The sequence below is a fragment of the Stegodyphus dumicola genome, chromosome 6 (assembly GCF_044657685.1).
Source record: "Stegodyphus dumicola isolate Sdum_Otavi_A_Nest chromosome 6, ASM4465768v1".
Taxonomy (NCBI): Eukaryota; Metazoa; Arthropoda; class Arachnida; order Araneae; family Eresidae; genus Stegodyphus; species Stegodyphus dumicola.
The window spans coordinates 124,001,737-124,024,355 of NC_140773.1; the positions used below are offsets into that span (position 1 = coordinate 124,001,737).

Below are 22,619 nucleotides of genomic sequence, written 5' to 3' on the forward strand. Positions count from 1 at the left end.
ATTACCGACATCCCACTAGAAAGAACGTAAATTAATTAATGCATTTTCTGGCCTTTTATACCTTCATGTACATTTCACATTTTACTTTCTTATTATATACATTTCAATTTTTTAATTTTTATTTGATTTGTTTTTGCAAAGATAGCATTGTTATGTTTCTTAATTTTCTCATGTTTATTTTAATTACTTTGAGTTCTCTTTCATAGTTCCAATTACAATAACTACTGTTTATTGTTTATTTTTATACAAATAGTCTTGAATTAACATGCATAAAAGCGGAGGTGTCGAGGGACCTTTACTCAAGTATTTTGCAAATTTTACTACATAAATTGCTTTTCACTCAAAATTTATTAGGAATCTTGTATTATCGAAAATGCTTCATTCAGAATGAGTTCTTTGGTACTCTACTTTGGTTATAAATCCCATCACTTCACAGAACTACAATTTTGGTCTAACTTAATTTGCCAGTTTGGCATCATCATTCTTATTTGAGTAAGAGACGAAACACCTTCGCATTTATTAATTATTGTTCATTGAACGGGAGTTGGTTTGTTCCCCTTGAAAACTTCCGATCAATAGCGATTTTTACTTGTTATTAATTTTTAATTTCTTTTCAAAGTTTAAAATTTTGTTATTCATGATTTAAATTCAAGTCCCCATAAAACTTTTTTTTTTCATAATTTGCATTCAAGTTACTTTAAAACACAATTTTCGGAATTAAACTTCCTATATATGAATTCCCTCTTTTTTGATACTTCTACTAAATTTATATTAGGAGATCATATTCAATATTTCTTTAGTATATATATATATATATGTGTGTGTGTGTGTGTGTGTGTATAGATGAAGACTTAGATATAACTAGAATCATTGGTTCTTTCAGCAATTTATCTATATTTAATTATGGTAATAGATATGATGATTGATAATTAGTACTAGAACGTGACAGGATATATGTTGGTCTGTTAATGTTATACATAATGTATTGAAACATACATTATTTAATGATGTTGAACGACTGTTCTAATTAATTACTATAGCAAAAAATGTATTATTCCATGTCGTATTGATTGACAAATGAATGTATCAGAGGTAGATGTAGTCTAGATACGTCAAATATGTTAATATTCCTAGTGTATGACAATGCCATTTTATTGAACATATATACATATAGTGTATATATGTTCAATAATATGTTCTAAATAAATAGTTTCGTGTTAAAAGGCAAAAATCATAGTTTCAAATCAATGCCTAATCAAAAAACTAAAATCAGCAACACTTATGGTAACTTCGGTAGCATTTGCTTTGCTATATTTAGTGGAGAAATTTCTGAAAATATTAATTTATTTATAGACCAAATAAATGTTGATGCTAAATTAGAAAAATGGGGAAATGGAAAGAAAATAATAATACTAAAAATAAATTGCTGGGAAAAAACTCTTGAATTTTTAATTAACGATCCTAGAGCAACAAAAGAAGATCACTTTAAAAATTTAGAAAACTTACTTAAGAATTAGTATGGGAAAGTTAAATCTTTTCAAGCAATACAACAAAAATTCTCGTGTATATTCACAAATTGTAATCAGTCCGTTAGGGATTAGCTGAGGTCCGTTAGGGGAAAACTGAGCTTGTTTCTTGCATGATAAGGATAAAGAACACTGAAGACTCTATATTCCTTACAAGTCTGCAGCAGCCAAAAATATATCAATGAAGATATTGTTAAGAATCGTAGCTTGCACAGACTTTAAGAAAATGTGAAATTCACAAAATTTGAGCCTCTCAGAGTTCACATTAGAATTGAAGTAAAAACTTAGTTCTATCTTCGTTTGATAATGCTGTAGAATTGGCACAAAATATAGAAAATGCATTAAGTGATCAAACAATATACTTTAACAGTTAAAACTGAAAACAAAATTTAGAAATTAATAAAGAAAATATTAAACGCGATTAAAATTATTCAAGAACTAAAGAATAAAGTAAATAAACTTTCCCCAAAATTTCCGATAAGTATTCTTGATATAAAAATCAATCATAATGCTTCTACATATCATAACAGTGATAGATCTGAGACGCTATTGTGTCACATATGCAATAAAAATCACTTAACCCTTTCGTGACGGGAAGCGCAAACATGCGCTTATCGCTGAGGCCGGCAATCTCTTTCACGAGTGTCTGTTCATGCTCCGGAGGGTTTTTTGTATCAAGCCTAAGTTCATGAAGAAGCAAGAAACGCACTAATTTACCCGCCGGCAAGCTGACGTGCCAGAGCCGTTTCTCGTGATATATATATATATCGTGATATAGCACAGCAACGTCGTAACGACGTTGCAAACTCGTCGCGGATGTCGTTGCAAAATGTCGTCTTTAAGACGTCCAGATGTCTGCGAAACTCCCCTGTTTTGAAGCCGTTGCAAAAACATCTTTATTGCGTCTTTGCAGATGAGGCTTTTGTCGCATAGACGTCGTTATTGCGTCTTTCGCAGGTGATATTTTAGTTGTGAAAGTATCGCATCACGACGTCTTAACGACGCCTAAATGTTCGCAAAATTCCCCCTTTTTGCAGCAGTTGTAAAAATGTCGTTATTATGTCCTTATATTACATATTGATTTATGCAGAAAAATAAGCTTAATAATTAATGTATTTTTCTTCTTTTTTAAAATTTTTATTCCTTGTATTTATCTAAAGTTTAAATATTTTATCATTTTCTGAAAACCAGAAGATAATACAATTTTTTCTCTTTAGATAAATATGCATAATTAATAATAGCCTTAATTATTTTCATTACTTTAAACTATATTTTTTAAATAAGTTGAATTCTAAATTACGATTATTTAAGATTTCATTAATTTTTTCTCTTAAGTGAGAATAATTATGAAAGTGGTTATTAGAAATATATAACATTAATAGTAGGTTTTAAGTAAATAAATCAGACATAAATAAAAGTAAAGATATATATCTGGATAAAAAAAAGAGCGTTTCTGATAGCAACATTATCACATTTATTTCTGTTAAATCTCAGAGACATTGAAAATTGCCCCTATCATGATAAATTAGGAAGCGGTTCTTAAGGTAACTTAATCAGTATTTTACCTGAATTCAAGTATAACTTTATTCGTGTTTCATAGCAAAAATATAACGATTACCTTCTGCATCTCCAAGATATGCAAATGTAAGACTGTATAAAGCAGTTAATAAATGTGATAAAAATATTTCATACAAAAATATACCTAAATCTAATAACCTAAAAAATGTTTCCCATATTCATATCTAAAATGAAATAATAACCTAATGATAAATTAGCCAATTAGTGATATGAATGAGAGTAATGATTCATTTCTTAAAGAGTTAGAAAGCGGTATTTCTTGTGATTCTCATATGGATATTTTGTCAGAGACTGAGCTTACTGAATGTCTATCTTCCATTTCACATGAAAGATTTTACTTTTTGTTAATAGACTTTCTTGTATTTTTTTATTAATTTAAAAGTTTATTAATGTATTTTATCAATTAAAACTTTGGAATAATTTGATAGCGCTTCCGAAAATTATTTCTCAAAGTGAGGAATTGTTTTGGTATATTTTCAAGTAAAGTAAAGGAAAACGATATTTAAACGCTAATGTCAAAATGTATGATAGCTTAAAGAGCCATCATAAAGCATGCCATTCGGAAGTATTCCTTTCTCCTTATGTTTAAATAATCAAAAAACATGTATATGTGAGTTATGCTACTCTCATTTTGAGTAGTGGTCAAATCTACATGTATCTAACACCGTATGGACATACAATGCCACAATGTCATCTTGTGCCAACAGTTATAGTTTTTGAAACGTTCCAGGACACTGGCACAAATATGTGATGGCCGGCGGTGAACGAGAAAACGCTCTGTCACGCCAGCGGTCGGCCGGGAAACAGTGCGTTTCTTGCTGGCACGTATACGTGACAGTCGGCGCGAACGTGTTATAGACAAATTGTTGGTATTTTCCTAAACAAGATAAGTATGAGCCTTCCCAAAGATCATGTATAGGATAAAATTATGCTTCTAGCACTAGTAGTAGAAACTATCATCCTCACAGAGGTAATAATCAACATAGAAAACATTATAACAATCATAATAAACTAGCAAAGGGTTCTTGATAGACTTATAACAAGAATTTTAGATCCCTTGCAATAAAGTTTGGTGGCATAAAAAATAACATAACTGTCAAAACTCAGAAAATTTTCAAAAATATAACAATCAGAGTGCACATAAATCAGCAAAAAGCAAGGATAATGAAAATGTAGTCATTTCAAAATTGCTAATAATTAACGATAAATTGTTTACAATTTTTGAATGATTAATAATAAATGGGTGCAAAAACTTACGAAGCTCTTCTTGACACTAGTGCAAATTTATCTTTTTGCAATCAGATATTGATTCAGAAATGACAATTCGCTAAAATTGAATTTTTTTTTTGGTATGATAAAAATAAACATCAGTGATGACTCATCTACTCCTTACTTGTCTGCAGTAAATTTAAATTCAAAATTCAAAATAAATGGTTCACTAATTTAGTTTACGTTACCCGGAATAATTCGAATTCTTCTCACCAGATAATTCTAAGTTATATGTTCATTCAGAGCAATAAAATTTAACTGAAGTTAGTAAATGACAGACTAAAAGTTCACAATACTTATTAAGATTTTGAGGAAAGTTCTCTCAATCGAAAAGTATCTAATTCAGCTAATAAAATAAATAGGATTAACTTCAGTTTAAACAAAATCGGAATTGTTTCAATTATTGCTACTATTAAGTTTTCAAACATTTTTGCTTTGCACAAAAATATCAAACAAAATTTGACATTGATGAATCTTTGCATACGTTTCGTCGCTATAATCATATTCAGACCATCGTTGGAAATACTGCTAATTAGAAAGTAATCTTAAGAAAACATTCTGTGATTGGAACTGTTGCGCCATTGCATGTTGAGGATATTATCAACCCAAAATATCAACATGCTTTACAAATTAAGACATTGAATTTAGAAGAAGTAATTAAACCCAGAGGAATTTAATATGTCAGATTCTAGACTAGATAATTTAAATGTATAAGAAAAAAGTGAAATGATTAAATTATTAATAAATAACTATGCTAAATTTTTAAAGTCCTATAACACTTTAGGGCCAACTGATAAAGTTGTTCCAGAATTTAAACTTCTGCGAAAACTAGACCTTATCCCATTCCTAAAAATTGCCAAACAGTATTCTCAACAGGATATTGTAAAATTACTAGAAGCAGGTATGATGAAATTACCTTCTTCCATTTATAGTTTTCCTGTGACATTTGTCAGAAAAAAAGAATTTGTCTGGTCAGAATAATTACCTAATTTAACGCTTTTGCCTATTCAGCATTGGCCACTGCTAAGGCCAGAAGTAGTGGCGATTTTATTGTAGAGGCACCTAATATTCGGAAACCGTTGCCTCCTATGAAAGGATAGATAGTTACAACCATGCCTTCTCCGGGATTGGAGCCCGTGCCCTTGGATGCCCCAGACTAGTCTACCCTAACTACTATACCATCTGGACGGCCTCTTGAGAATAATAATAAGCCAACATTTCTCATGGTTGTTGATTAGCATTCCTTGAATAGCATCACTGAATCTTACAAAATTTGCTAAAACATTTCTTAGAATTTAGACAACAATGCTAGTAGAAAACAGTATTGTATACCCGACATAAAATCAGCATTCTTTCAAATTAAATTACAAGATTCTAATAAAGAAAATTTGGCATTTTGCAGTGAGCTTAGGAATTTTCATCCTAATAGACTTTCTTTTGGGTATCGTAATAGTACTTCTTATTTCCACACGTAAATTTCAAAATGTCTAAATGGCATTAAAGATAGAAATGTCCGATTCTTTCTTCATGACATTATTGTCGCTGCTGATAGTTTAAGCGAGTTGAAGATGATTCTCCAAAAAGTATTTGATAGATTGAAGTCTTTTAAGTTAAATTTGTATCCAGGTAAACTGCAACTTTGCAAATCTAAAAACTTATGTGGGTTTTAATATCTCCAAAGAAGATTCTGCTCTTTAGAAAATAACGCAAAGTTTTCTAAATTTCCTATTCCTAAGGATGTGTGCCACCGTTACACTACGAAAGAATCCATTTTTAAAGGGCGACTGGAGCTAGGGAACCCAATCGCCAAATTCTGATGGTGAAGAATCATTATTCACTACCTTTTTAGTTCGGGCGCCACTGTAAGAGCGTTAGTTTTTTTTTTTTTTTTTTTTTTTTTTTAAAGCAGAAGATTTGAAAAATATGCCTCTCGAATACTCGCAGAGTGTGCTACCGTTACACCACGAAGACATGCAGAAATGAGAGAGAAAATATTTTATAGACTTGCATTCTGTTTTATTTTATTATACATAAAAGGAACGAAACTTTATTTTTATTGCTGAAATTGCGATGTCGTATTTTGTTTGAAACTGGAATGAATGTTATTCAGTTGTCACTTCTCTCTTTCTCGAATATTTAGTTTATTTTTCTATTTCGAAATGCAGCCCATTCTTCCTAAAACGACCATCTACGATACAGCTTCATGTTTATGTGCTAAGAATCACAGGTCCATCAATGAGGTAGTTCTGATTGGGAGAGAGCCACGCCCGTATCGTAAGTCACTAGAGCTTTCTGCTACTAAATAAATACTTAATAATTTTTTTAAAAAAGTGTTTTTCTCTACTCCTCAGCTTAGTAATTGAGGAAGGAGCTCCGGATTTGACAAATGACAAAGATTATATGAAAAGATGACGCTGATAGAAGTTAATAGAAAAACAAATGTAACAACAGTTTCGATAAATATATCAATTCTATAGATAGTAGATAATTATTTAATTTAGAAATCTCGTCGCAAAAGGGCAAAATGTATTCAAAACCACATATGTCACAAGAAAAATATACAGAGTCTAGAGTTTATTTTTCCTGCATATTTGTTTTCTTACTTGAAACTATCATTTTGTGCATATTTTAGCCAGTACACGGTTGGGTATTTGCTGTGTTAACAGATAGATAAGCTAGAAAAAAGCTTGCACTGAAATAGATCAGTACAGTATGACTCCCATTCTACTCCTATTTCTTTTTAAATTGACCTCTGACACGTAGAAAAATCCTTATAATTGCTTCTTAAAAGTATATTACCCATGACTGTTACTGGCAGTAATCCCACACGAGCATGAATGATTTCCAGAAGGTCGCAGCTCATTTTGTCATTTGCGATATGGAGGTGGTGGGGGCGGAAAAATAAAGGAAAATCCATCTTTCCAATCTTTTTAAAAAGCAGCGAACTGGCTGGTGTCGACAGGTGGCTGGAACCGCAGTGTACATGTAGTGGCATCACGTGAATGCCACCAGGTAGCGCTGTCACTGTCCACCTTCTCACGGTCATGTCGGATCCCGCCGCTTGGCAGAGTTGCTCCCCGAGTTAACGAGGAGCGTATCTATGTCTCCGGACAGTGGGTTCCGTTAACGCTGCTGCCCTGGCGGGTTCCGGTGGCCTCAGGTCAGTCAGTCTACTTTCTTTCTCGCGTTGCGCGTGCTGTCTCTAAATGGCACAAACAAGCGCTTTCCAATGGATATTTTCATGTCTTAAAGTACCACTTAGATAAAAATCAGTCTATGGAATAATAATCATGTTCGGATGCAAAAGAGATGCGAGTTGATTTATTTTGAAAACGTAAAAAATAACTGAAATGGTTGTTATGTACACTGGAGAGAAATATTAATACTTGCGTGAATACTTTTGTGTTGTTAAATATTATCGAAATACAATAGGTTTCATAAAAGTATTAAACAATACATTCTTACGTCTGTATCATAAATTATTTATTAACGTCAATTTTAATAAGCACTTAAGAACAGAAACGTTAAAAGAATTGATAAATAGTAAATAAGCGATATAAAGAAAAAACGCACTTTTATAATTTTTAATTTCGATGATTTTAGTCTAAAAGTATATTAAATAGTGACGATGGGTTAATAGTATAACATTTTCCACGCTGATCTAATGAATGATCCTTAAATAACTTTCCATACTTCAAAACATTTATAAATTTATTAAAATTTTTCCTAAAACAAAATACAAAACTTTGCAGAGTAAGAACAGTAATCTATCAAACAAACAATAACCGTGAAGAAAATATGCATTTATATTTCGGTGCAAAAAAAACTATAAATCTCCGACCTATCTTAATGGTAAATTGAGCTTAAATGAATACATTTTAAGCAAACAATCTACTATTTTAATAACAGATGTCAAAAGAATTTGTGTCAGTTTAAGTATTTTGTGAATTTCGTGTTAAATGGTAAACTCTATCAAAATGAATTATATACGCTTTGAATGACCTCTGAAAATAGAAAAATGATTTTTATGTAATTATTACGTAGTTTAATAATACACATGTTCTTTATTTATCATATGATCGCTTTGATCACATGTTTTTTATTTATTAAAAGTTTGCAATGAAATTAGTTCAACATTTTAATTTTCAATAAAATGATTATAATAAACTTGAACTGTGCAAAATTTGAAATGAGCATAGTTATAATAAATGTTTGTATATACATCTGAAAGTTATTTATGTTATGAGAAATTATCCATGATTTAAAAATTTTGTGCTTATGCACTTTATTATGCGTCGAGGAAAGAAAGCGTTGTTTAGAATAATTTATCTTTTGAGTTTTAATATTAATACACATAGTTTTCATTTTTAAAATTTCAGTTGCAGATTAGCCTAAGCCAGGAAGGATAAAACACAATTTAATGATCCAAAATATTTTAGCATCCGAATTTTCTTACTCAGTTATTGGCAGACATATACAATCCTTCTTTTACTAAATGGAAAATAAATCTTTCAGTTTTAAAAGTAATGCTTAAAAAATTATTTCCCGGAAGAAAAGCTTTATTTTTGCTTACTTGACAAACAAACGATTGAATATTTATGTTACCTAGCGACTTTTACACACAGCATTCTGCAGTGAAGCGTAAATATAGGCGACACAATCCAAAATTCATTGGGAGATGGCAAATTGCCAGTACAACAACGGCAAACTTCTTTTCATTTGTATGGTAAAAAAGGAACTATTTTCGCATTCTTTAACATATGGTCGCTTATTTATTTAAAGTTACGAAATTCTAATGCGTGCAAAAATATTTTAAATATTATTAATTAATTTTTTAGAGAACATGTTTTAAGAAATGATCCAAAGGAGGATACTTTTATTCACTTTATATTTGTAGGTCACCTTTTGAGCTGATGTTTATATCTAAAATTGTTTCTTGTAGTTACACATACGGCACACAGCCACTGACCTAGTTAATAATCGTAATTTCATCTCAGGGTCAGTTTCGTTAGTTAGTGAGCATGTATAAATTTTGCTTTCATACCGCTTGAGTATTTGTCTGAAAGAATTATCATTCAAAGTGTAGCAGATTCTTTCCTTAAATTATTAAAAGTCTATAACGAATTAATTAACGTGTAAGGCGCAAACAACTGCGAAAATTATGTTTAATATGAGAAAAACAGATGTGAGAAACATCCCCATTAGATCAGTTAAAGGAGACTAATATGTTTGCTTAAGATACACCGAATTCAAGGGAAAATACACAAATATTTATATTACATATAAATTAATTCTTTATAAAAAGAGTTATTTTCTTCCTTTTTAACATATGTTTTCCTTAACAAACTTTGAGATCCTGTAATATATAGCGAGAAAATAGCATAGATAGACGCAGATAATGACATTCTGTAGCATTGCCTAAATTGACACCTTTTTTAAATGCTGAAACCATGAAATGTCTTTAAATGGTGACAGGTAATAAGATATTTATGATGAACACTACAGTTAAATAACATTCTGTAGCTCCCAATCTTAACCATCATGATCGACTGAACACACGAAGGTTTCATGCACTGTTTCAAGAGGTATTTCTTAGTAAATTTCTTGAAATCCATTCCGTTATTCCCGGGGGTAAACTAGACCGACGAGAGCAGCAGTTACTCAGTTGTTCAGTTCAGCTTAAGTCCGGTGTACTGAGATAGCACCATGTTAGCTTCGCTATTTAGATGCGCTTTGCACTGCGTTGTGTTTAACATTCGTAGTAGTTTGAAGTGTAACTATTGTGTGATTCTGTGAAGAGCTGTAAAAGTATATTTGTGGAAAGTTCCAGTATTGTGAAATGTTTCTTTTGCTAAAATAAATTGTATCCATCTATCATCACTTCTGTGCGCATTTAATCTGTTACGAACCTGTACGCTCGCAACAATATAAATATAAGTAGAAAGGTTGGTAATGTAAGACATTATATAAAAATGTGTAAGGTGTGAACATGTAAGTATTGCTATGTCATTAATTATACGTTCATGAATGTCCTCTCACGGAGGGAATGCACATTCCGTTCCCGCAGACGAACAGAAAGGCATTCAACAGATTTATGGTCAAGCAGCGACACCAGACCAACAAAATTACTCATATACTTGATAAGCTAATGGACATGGGTCCAGACTTATGCCATGTGTAAATATAACTGGTCAGTATGTCAGCAAATTTCAATGTAAATCAGTATCATTCAAGCATAAATAATCTAGGTATATCTGCGATGTGTGTATATAGTGTGGGCAAGCGTGTCCTAATGTATGTTATTATTATTATTATTATTATTATTATTATTATTATTATTTTATTTTTATTTTTATTTTTATTGTGCTAAGTGTATATACTAGCTCTGTCTTATTATTCCAAAGCAAATTAAGGTAATGTCATGTAGGTATTTAGAAAGTATATGTATGTAACAGTACTGGATTGCATGTCAGCAAATATGTATTAACAGAAGCATGTAAATAACTACTAATGTATATCTGCTCTTGTTTAGCCATGTACAATGCTATTCTTGAAGATTCAAAATCACTGGACCCGGGCACTTTGGACGGGTGTCTACCCCATGGAGGTAGGAAAGGGAGGAGGGGCCATTTCGCACTAGAAGTGAAGCACTGCTTTGAAGCTTGGGTCACCAGACGGGGTGTTTTTTGTTTACATTCAGAAGCTCGCTTGACAAAATTCTGATAGAATTTCGACACACGACAATTCCATAGAAATCGAAAAAGGGACACTCTCGCATGAAAGAAACATTCATAGTGTGATGGATAATAGCAATTTGTATAGTTTACTGACATTTACGCAAAAATCACATCTTGGTTATTTTTCGATAATTAACAACAGCGGTTTTGATTATGAATTTGTTTTATAAAATTCTAAGCTGTTGCACTACAAAAATATAGATTTTAAGAAAATTGCTAAAAGAGATCTGCCAAAATTTATTTTCTAGAAGATTTGAAAAGTTTGAAACTTGATGGCTAAATGTAAATATAAAATTATGTATGTTAAAATATTCGTAATTAGGCACATAGGTCAGATTAAGTTTTTATTAAATAGAGTAACGCATGCAAGGGCTATTTACCTAAAGAGAGAGATGCCATCGTGGGGGAATTTTGAAGAAAAACTGACCTTTGAGTGGGTATTAAAAATAATACTTATAATTTTCATTCAAATTATATTCATATATATTTTTTATGTAAAACTTTCGGGTGTATGCTAAATTAGTGTAAATTACTTTACACGAAAAATATAGTGAATGCACAGAAATTAAAGATTTGCACATGCCGGAAATGATAAATAGGAAATATGTATGGGTATTTATGCATGTCCTTGCAAAAAGCATGTATCTGCCTTTGACAAAATACTTAAATATTCATTAAATTATTTATAAATGTATTTGAAATGAAGAATTTATTCACTTATAAACAACTGTGATAGTACTGTGAAGAAATCTAATGATTAAATGTATCTAATTTATAATGATTATAAATGTTATCTAAATATATAATAACCTTAATATTGAATTGTAAACATAAATTGAAATCCTGTTGACAAATACGTTATAAAACTATTTAAGCAAGAATTGTTCGTATTGGAAAGCAATCTGTTAAAAGGTATTGTAAAGCAAATGCTATGAGATGCGCACTTAAGAACGTAATAAAGAGTTTTGGAATATGTATTGTTGAAATGAAGGGTAAAAAAAAATCTGATAAGTATAATTAAAAGAATTATTCCCTTTACATTTTATAATAACTCAGTTACAAGTTTTAAATAATACTTAGAAAAAAAAATTATTTTATTCCCTTTCAGAAATGTTCAGAGAAAGTCAAATACTATTTTCCTAATAATTCTCTAATTTAAAATGAACCGAATAGATCATTAATTATAAATTGACTTACATTTTTCGATTTAAAAGAAGCCAAAAAATCATGTCATATTTAAGAAAGTATTTTAGGAAGAAGCTCTATAAATAGAAAAGAAATAATGCATAATTTTAATATTAATAATACAATAAACTTTGATCTTAATTTTTGTACCTTAACCGAATAAAATCGAATTACCTTAATTTTTTTTTCTAATGTAATTAACGAAAACTTGTGAAAATATTTCATTCAAATTAAACCATTCTGAGAAAACTGTCCTGTGAAAAGTATAGCATTTAATTCCGTTCAGAATGAAATGTTGTTTAAAAATATGTTGTTTTCACATACTTAGGACTCTGAAGTGTTGTAGAAGAAGAAAATATATACATTTATATGTATATTTGCGACGTAATTACAAAATATTTACACCCGAACGCGTCAAATCCCATAGAACTCAATGGTAAATGACCCAATGTTTTGGTCACCACGTAGGGATCGCCGGTGCTTCAGAGCAGGGTACGGAGAAACTTGTTTAGGGCGACTCCTTCTTACTTCCTACCTCCATGGTCTACCCGGTGGCATTTGGTTCGCGGAACTGCCAACCGGATGGTCGAGGCGTTGGGTTTGGGCGCCTTGTGCAAGCCTCCCATGTGGCCTCTCTGGCTTTACTCTGTATAAGGGCGGACGTGGCCCTATATGCTAATTAACTTAATAGTAAAGGGGTGGTGGCCACGTCCTCCGTCACTATCACTATCACTATGTCATTAATTATATGTCACAGGCTTTTGAGGGGTATTTGTGCAGCAGTTATACCATATTCGCTTACAGTGCTTCTTTACTTGTACGAATAGATTTTAGAGCGGAATGTGTCAAATATTTTTTTTTCGCCAAACACATGTTAGCGGCTTAACAGCTGAATATTTTCCGATTTACTACCACTGTAATTTTAATGCGTAAGTGAACACAAAAACTGTTAATCCCATTAATTTATAGAAACATTACGCAGAGATTTTGGACATTTTCTCCCTATGGTGATAGCAAATTAACCTCTAAAACATTTTCTCTCTTGTAGGCTATATCTATATTCTTTAAATTTTTTTTAAAGAAATACACAGGTTTGCAGTAAATTAATGGCACTGTCGTAGTGTCTCCATAGGGTGAGTAAAACCTTTGAATAAGTGATTGCGATGTTAATCTTTTCAGCTTTACTGACTCTATAATAAACAGTATTTCGGTACACTGAAAACACTTTTCATAGCCCATCTTCGTCAGTGTTATCCTGTTATCTTTCATATATTATAATTCTGATTGCGAGAAATTCCTATAATATACATGCAATTGATATCTTTAAAATATATCTAAATATTTGTCAATTACTTTAAAATATATCTAAATTTTGACAACTATAGTTAAATAATTTATCTTGCCACCAAACAAAGGGAGAAATTACTGAAAATGAATTTGAAAAGTATTCAGAAATAAATATAAAAATGAAACGTAGATTCTTCGATGGTAAAAAGTATTTGCGTGGCAAATGAAATCTTCTTGACAAATTTAATATTAATGAAGAAACAATAGAATCCTAGTTCAGCCTATATAAACTGAGGGTTCGCAGTATCTGTGTTTAAATAACTGTGATAATAGTAATTATTGAAAATGTCCCTCTTTAAATGGCGCATCTGTGAGAAGTATAAGTATACTACTTGCATATTGATCATTTAAAACGTAAAACAAAAAGCGAATAAACATACACATTTAATTACAATTGGCTGTGATAGACTGTGGAAGCATTCAGCCATTGGAAATTGGTTTGTTTCTATATTTAATGTATTCAAGTAGTGATAGTTTCCGTCAGAAACTCATCCATAAGGGTATTTTATCCAGTGTATCCTATATTCTTGTATGCTTCCAAAATTTTATTAAAAAGATAATCAGCCAAAGCATTTGAAATTTTTAAAGTAAAGAAATATAGATTTAAGTGATGTGAGTAATATATTGTTTAAGTCCTCGTTAGTTAAATTTTGAAGAGTAGGTTTCTTTCGCATTATCCGAAGACTATGCTAAATGCTCAAAATACAGCTTCGTGTATAAATATTTGTAGTACGGTATTTTCACATAATGATATTCAGTAAAGATTTTTTTTCTAAACAAAAATATAAATATAAATATTAATTCAATTGGAAACTTAACAATAATCGAATTTTATGCACAATATATGTAATATATAACATTCATAAAGCGACAAACTGATAATTCTTGAGCAAATCGAAAAGTAACAATCATAATCCGCTTATAATGACATATAAGAGAAGCATAATAATTACTCTTCTTCTGTATAAATTATCTTCTTAATGTTTAAAATTTAAAAATTTGTGATAGCATCACAGAATTCATTTGATTTGCTTTAAGATATAAATGTATTACGTCATGTATGAGATCGCCACATAATAATTCAAAATGTACATTACTGTTACTGCGGTTTTTATATCTGGGGTATCCTTTTTCATATTTTTGCATACAATTTAAAGGCTGGAATTTACAGGTTCACCAGCTGCCGAGCAGTAAAGGCGCTAAACACTAGTAGCTCTTTTGAGGTTTAAGTCCCGCGAATGGGTTGGCAGCATGGATGTTTTCGTGGTTTTCCGTGTGTAACGTGTATACGAGCCATTTTCCCTTAGAAAGCTCTGCACGAAGGCATCCCTCCTCTTAGGCAGTTAGCCCTTTCTGGAAAGCGTTTTCTTGAGTGCTTTTCCATAATCTCAATTAAAGCTAACCAACCTGAAATTACTCTGTATATTTTAAACTTAATCGTTAGAGGCTTTCTTATCCTAATCATATGAAGTTCAGATCAGTGTCAATGTAATGAAAAGCATGCTTTAAATATTCAACCAGTATATGTCTTGGATATTGAGAAAATAATAATGTAATGAACAGCTATGTTCTTTGTAGTAGCAAACATAATTCATAAATTTAATCATGACAAACATACAGCAATATGTATTAATGCTATAGGACTACGGATGACTGTTTCCGAGGGAGATTTTTCAAAGATATTTGAATAATATTTATGCTGAAATGCAAGAGTAAACACATAAGAATGATGGCATGTAGTTTACTCTTTCTGTAAGTGAGTCTTTTAGAATGCAATGGCTAATATTCTGTGATTTTGTTCACATAGCCATGAGAAATTGATAAGAAACTGCTGTCTATCATATCATTATTGAATTGCAACTTATTTCTAAGTATGAAATTAAATTTTCAAACTATTTAACAGGGCATGAAAACTAGGAAGAAACTATTATTTTTATTCTTCCTTCTTGGAAAAAGGGAGCTTAAAATAATGAACTTACCTAAGGAAATTTTGAAGCTTGTGTGATATACTCACAAGAAAACGCTTTCCGGAAATTATAGTCATGTGTAGCTCATTTTAAGGATAAAAAGAAAATCAATTGGTGAATTTAAAACAACAAAAGTAAATTAATATTACAAAAGGAAATGACTCGAGGGATACTTATTAGAATCTTCTGAAGGACTGGTTCGGTTGATCAATAACAGTATATTGCAAAGTAAGCAGAGGTTTCTTGTTTAGGAGGGGTAATGAATTCACAAACATAACAGCTCAATTTTCGAAAAAGAATTTTGTATTTTTCGACTTTCAGAGAGGTGTTACAGATAGCTTGCTAAAAACGAATGGTACTCACTGAAACCTCACATAGCATTTCTTTTCGCGTGAAACAGAGTTTAAGACGAACTACCAGTCTTCGGTTCCGCCAGTGGTACATCGTAAGAAAACTGACTACTATTTACATAGGAAAAATAAAATGAAAAATTATATAATTTTGTTATTTTTAAATATTGTTGTTGATATCCGTGCCTAGTTCAATCTATTGGGGATTTTTGAAGTAAATTATGCACTGACACATGCATAAACAACTGAATAAAGTTTATGAAGGAAACGAATATTCTGATACGAAAGAAAATCGAGTTTATAAATTCAGTATATACTGCTTCGATGTTTCGGAGGTTTAGAAAATTTAGCAAATAAATATGATACGTTTCATACTCACTCTGAATGACTATTTTTATGTAATCCTAATTTTGGCGTTCCCTCTGATGTACGATTAAATCAGAAGTTTTTTTTTTTTTTTTTCATTTAAAATTAAGTCATTTAGAAAGACGTCATAACGTAGGATGTTTCAATTGCCATGACAGCAGGTCTGTAGCATTTGAAAAATGTCTTCTGCCTAGTAGTACTTAAGTCAGGTGATACTTGCTCAATAGCTAAAAAGTGTCATTCGTCTTAAATCTCAGTAATAATTAAGAGTATATTAAGCAGGAAAAGGCAATTTAGTACGATGCAAACTAAGAATAGAATTAGAGCATTTTGACAGGACAATGTTTGGAACTGAACTTACTTTATGTTATAACACTTAGTTTTGTTTTAATCAATAACGTAAATAGCGTTTCAGAAACATCCCAATAATAGATGGCTTTTATTGGTGGAATGGTGGTCTATGATCTGAGTTTAAAAAATGCTTCAAGTAAGGTAAGTTTTCAGACTAATATAATAATAAAAATTAAACGAAAGTCCGGATGTCTCTAATAATTCAGAATCCAATCTTATTCGACCTTTTTGTGCGGCCTTTCTGTTTATACATTTCGGCTAGAGTAATCTGGAAGCATGCTTTGAAATATCAGTTTTAGAATATTTTTTAGCCTTTCAAAATGTGGTTAAGATCAGTAATTCTAGGATTAAAGTATATGTCAGGAACAGTGGAAGCATTAAGTCTCCATAGAAACGAAAGATTTTGTCCTTTTTGGAGACTGTGTGGAGAGGACTAGCCTATGGAGATGCAGACTTCCTTATTATCTTATTTTTGAACATACTGAAATTCTTGTTTTGAGATGTGCAATGTTTATCTCTGTTGCTGTCTTGATTTGGCATACACTGGTTGGCTTTCAATTAAAATGTGGTGCTTAATACTGTGTTTAGTATTTGTTAAAGATTACGTTTTGTAATATTCGGATAATAAATCTTGATAATTTATTATGTACTAAAATTACATCATTCATTTTGGAGAGGAATTTAATGTCACATTGAGTAGTAAGGCTAGTTACACCATTGATTAATCTTTCGTTGTTTAAATCGATTAACTAATATGAAACAGTCTAAAAAATCTGCTCTGGCTGTATATTTATTGATTATAGTAAGAATGAATGACCATCCAAAATTTCGGTGGAAGTAGAAATTATCTTTATTCCATAAGTAGAAATTACAGTGCCGTTGGTAGACTATAACCTTTAGACACCTGGAAGTTTATCTTTTTTTTGTAGCAGGTAATAAACAAGCAACAACGCCGTAATGAATGCGAAAATGCAAGCTGATGCGTTTATCAGTCACACATATTCTGTGTTCGCGGCAATCCTGAACATAATCTGCAGCAAAGTCAGCCGATAATTCCGTTGCTAGTCTACGTTTTACGAATTACTTGGGCCTAGATTGGTATTTTTCAGGAATACCTTTTCAGCCATAGATGTAGTGGCAATTACAATACTTTATGCTGGGATTAAATCTTAGATCTTTGGGCCGTGCATAATTGGTATGAGTCTGGATAAAACTGAGGATATCAGCCACATTTGTCCGACTCGGCGCATAAAATAATATAGATCGAGAATACACGAAGACCTAGAATTCCTGGCCTTAATTGTTAAATCCCAGATTGACAGAAAAAAAATTAAGAGCTGGTGCAATAATATGTCTAGGTACTAGATCTAACACTCTAAGCGCATTTAGAAGCATATTTATATGACTTTCAGGATATTTCAAATGTTAATAGTACTTCATAATTCAAATTGTTAAGATAATAACTAAACGAAAGCTGTAACTATTCTTCTATAAACACAAATACCAGCTAGCTCTAAAAAGATTTATTAACAGATTACAGGGAAGAGTTACAAGCAAAATGCACATCAGAACAGAACATACATTAAAGCGAAACACCTAACAATTAGGATAAACATTTAAAACTAAAATTAGAAATTACGGACGCCATAAATAATGAAGAAACTATCCTCAACATACCTGTAGGTCGATTGACTCTAGTTCGCTCTCTTAGCCACTAGATGGCGTTCGATAAAACAGTTCGGAAATATCTTATGATTGAGCGAATTTCAAAATAGGCTGAGCCTGTTTTAAAAAACGCAATAACTATATCACTAAGTAACGCAAGCAGTAATAAGAAAAACATATTATATAAATAATTACCATCTAATTAAGGATTTACTTTCTTTACTCTTCCGATGCTTTTATTTGAAGTTTGAGAAATTAATGTGATCTTAGATAAAATTGGCATGCATTAACTTTTTTTTAACTGTCAGGGCATTTCCACGATTATTATCTAGCTGGTAAGAAACCCAATGCCCACATATAGAGCGAGATGTTACTTAATTTTTCTAACAGGAAGGTTGTCTTCTTGGTGGAGTTGTAGAAGGAAACTGGCTCATAGTCATATAACCTGAGGGGGAAAAACACCAAAATGCGCAATCAAACAGCCCATTTATTTGAATTAAGACATGTTTTAAACTGTTAGTACCTTATCCAGTGGGTCACAAGCGGCCCATTGATAAGACTTTATTTCATTAAAAAAAAAAAAAAAAAAAAAAAAAAAAAAAAAAAAAATCTGAAATGTTTTAGATTTTAAATTACATCCAAAGGGGCGTTTTTTAACATTTTGTGTGTTACCTTTCTTTATTAAATATCATGTTCCTCGCACTTAAACCATAAGATCCAGTGCAACAGCAATATCGCAAAATAGTTTTAAAACGAGCATATCTTTAGAATTTCCGATACAGAGACTCACGCGCTGGAGATAAAAATGTTTTTTCTGCACAACGTTGCCATTGCTCGCTTTGAAATCCTTGAGTTTGTTAATCAAAAATTCGTCAAAGTTTTAAAAAATAGGAAATCGATCATAAAACAAATTTCAAATTTCAAATTTGGTCTTCCACATGCTCATATTCGTTGGAGGATTACGTTATTCAAAATTCAATGACTCTATGTACCGTTGTTTTATCACAATACGAGAAATATACATACATTTATGCAGATTTTTCATTATTTAATTTCTTCAAATATAATGCAGGACTCTAACATTTTGTGGCAAGAGTTTGAAAAGTGAACCGACATTTATGAGTCCGATGCAAAATGCCAAAACGAAACTAATAGTCCTTCGGGATTCAAATCCCTTTGGACTTAAAAAAAAAAAAAAAAAAAAAAAAAAAAAAAAAACTGTAATTTAGTCCTTTGAAAATGAGTTTTTTCACAGTCAGTTTCCAAATTTTCATTCTTATTTCAATAGTCTGAGCTGATGTACTTAACCAAAATTATATGACTAAAGTTTATCTGGTAACATAAGCATACCAACTACACAACAACTGTATGACATGATAGAAAAGTCATACATTTGTTGTGTTGCCGAAATGACACGATAGCACTATAAATGAATGATCCCGATCATCAAGTAGAGATATATGTAATGTATTGCATCCTATTTTATTATAAGATTACATTTAATGATCAAATTGATGTGAATTTGTGATTAATTAGAAGAAAAAAGCAATGTGTCCACAAACATAGATTGCCAAAATAATTTTTAATTTGCATTCGCATATTAGAAACTGAATGTTTCACATATCTAAGCTAAAGACATTTGGGCTTCTGGAAATGGGCATTCAGTTGTTTACTAAAATGGTTTCTGAAAACTGCGAATTAATACAATAAATATATTTTACATGTATATAAAGCGTACGTAATATGGAAGTTACTATGTATGACCCGGTAATATATTCCAAGATTTGGCTTGATTGTTGAAATCACAAATACACTGCTTGGCATAGAAAATGACACAATATGAAGATTCGGTCCTATTAGTATGCAGGTTAGGGGGAATAAGTAGCAAAACAAGTCATGCAAATGATGTGAGATGCTAATTGCTCACATAATTATAACGCGAGATAAAAGGGAAAGAAATGGCAGATGAACCGAACCATTCGAACCAACAGTAATTTAGATACTCTTGAATTATCACTTAAAATTTGCGTAAGCATATGGTTATTGGCATTTTAAAATTCCTACTGTTAATAGAAGGTAGATGAGCTTTCTTACATGCTTCGCAGAGATTCTAACTGAATGGCATGTCTGAAATAAGCTATATAAACTTTAATGTATATTTGATTGATAAGGTTTATCTTGAATTAACAAGGTGCCCAGCTAATTACTGATCCTAGACGGTCGATTGCGCTTCATTAAATTAAATTATCCTAGCATTCAATTCATAGCTATTACACGGGTTGATGCAAAATGTTTCTTTGAACTGTACTGCGATTATGCGTATAAAATAATCATATACCATAATGTACTGCCCAGTGTAGGTCAGTGAAAAGGCCATAGATGAGCCGTACGTTTAGAAAGTTATGCGTTACACCCAAAAATATGCGTCATTATATGCGACCTCACATATAATGATTGCTGCTACTAAATCAGAATAGAATTTCTTAGTACATTTTTCACAAACATTGTAAAATATATTATTATAATGCCGTTGGACGTTGGATTAAACGCGTCATTATAAATGTAAATCTAACAGCTAATTTTAGCCAATTGGAAAGCATATTACTATTGCAATGATATCATTTTAAATTACCGTTATAATTTTGTAAAATAATTTTGTAATGAATTTATGTATAATATACGGAATAAATTTAAAAACAAATATTCTGCATATACATCACATTTTAAGGGAAAAAGATTATATATTACCAGAAAAGCTGATACTTTTTTCCGTGTTATAATATCTGCTTCGTCCCCGTTAAAAAAGAACGCAGGAGTAGAATACATAAATGGAGGCGATTAGCCGCAAATTGAAACCGCCATTAAATATGGTGGAGCAATTCTTCCAAGCGAATAGTTCTTAACCCCTTCCCATCGTTACACTTATTCATTACATATAATTTGAACCATTATTTATACATAGTTCCAAACCCTGTCGTAAACCAATGACGTTACCGGACCTCATGTTTAATTTATTTCGGCGAGGAATTACGTATGGGTGATACGAGTACTAAAGCGATTTTCTAAATGATACTTTGACATGCTCTTACGACATGGTTTGGTTTTTGCTATTAATTCTTATCTCTGTACGTACTATGCCTTACACTTGTAAATTTGAGAGATAACATATTGCAAATTGGAACAAAATAGCATAAAATGCATCGAAAACAATGTGGTCTGACGCTCATATATGTACGAAGGTTTATCCTCAAGTTTTCATAGCAACTGGAACGTTAGAATGAATAAGTATGTTTTCCATACTATTAAAATAATTGCCATAAATAAATATTTTTATCATATTGCAAGGAATGACTGCATTTTCTCATGTATGCTTTCGCAATATAAGTGATTAGACTATCTAATTAGCTGTTGAAAAACTAGTGATTCGAATACCAGTGAAGCCATGGTTGATTTTTCGTGTTTCCTGCTTTAAGTAAATAAGTTAAAAACGTTTTTCATGCATCTGAAATATTGCATGCTTTTTGAATTTATTTTAAGCCATACATTTCCATATTATCTTAATCTCTATATAAATACCTTTGTTTATGGCCGATGTGTTTCAGTTTCCTAGATTTATTGAGAAATTGTTCTACCATTTACAAACCACTTCTTAGTAACTTTGATCCACTAATTGTTCACAGTGGTTAAGACCGCTGAATACTGGTGATTCAAAATGGCGAACGGGCAGGCTGCATAATCGGCATTCCCAGTTTTCCCCATAAGTAAAGTGAACATGGGCCAATTTATCCTGGAACGTCCTTCACGATGGATGGCATCCCTTCCCTTGGGCAGATAGCTGCTTTGCCGTATTCAAATAATCTAACCTAATCTATCTTAGTGGGACTAAGAATATGTTGCTACTCATATTGGGAACAATTACTAAAGAAACATTATATACAAAAATATTTGTCTATTTAGCATTTAGGAGGGAAAGTGTATACTTATAAAAATGCAAATTTTTCTGCATCTAAGACAAAGCGAAATTCAAATTAAGCTTAAACTTGGTTCAAGTAGCAACTGCTTCTTTATTATTTGCTTGGTTGTTTATGAATTATTTTGTCTGATTAACTAACTAACCAGTATTAGTTTAATACTGATCTTTCCCCGACTTGTGTTTTAAACCTACTTTGATTTTTCTTATATTTATTTACATTTTGTAATAAAAGTGAACTAAATCTGATCATGTAGCAGACCAATAGTTTCTGTCAGGTTTGAATTCTCGTTAAAGTTCTTCATTGC

The 22,619-nt window shown here is 31.4% G+C and overlaps 1 protein-coding gene and 1 long non-coding RNA gene across 2 annotated transcripts in view; one reads left to right on the plus strand and one right to left on the minus strand.

Moving 5' to 3' along the window:
• LOC146996835 (uncharacterized) overlaps window positions 1-7,269 on the minus strand; it is a 107,688-nt gene extending 100,419 nt beyond the window's left edge. The window contains exon 1 of the long non-coding RNA XR_015041716.1: window positions 7,173-7,269. This is a non-coding gene — a long non-coding RNA (uncharacterized LOC146996835). The remainder of the gene's footprint in view (window positions 1-7,172) is intronic.
• A 117-nt stretch (window positions 7,270-7,386) lies between these two features.
• Syt7 (Synaptotagmin 7) overlaps window positions 7,387-22,619 on the plus strand; it is a 476,147-nt gene continuing 460,914 nt past the window's right edge. Inside the window, exon 1 of the mRNA XM_035359362.2 lies at window positions 7,387-7,533. The gene's annotated coding sequence lies outside the window, so the exon portion shown is untranslated. The remainder of the gene's footprint in view (window positions 7,534-22,619) is intronic.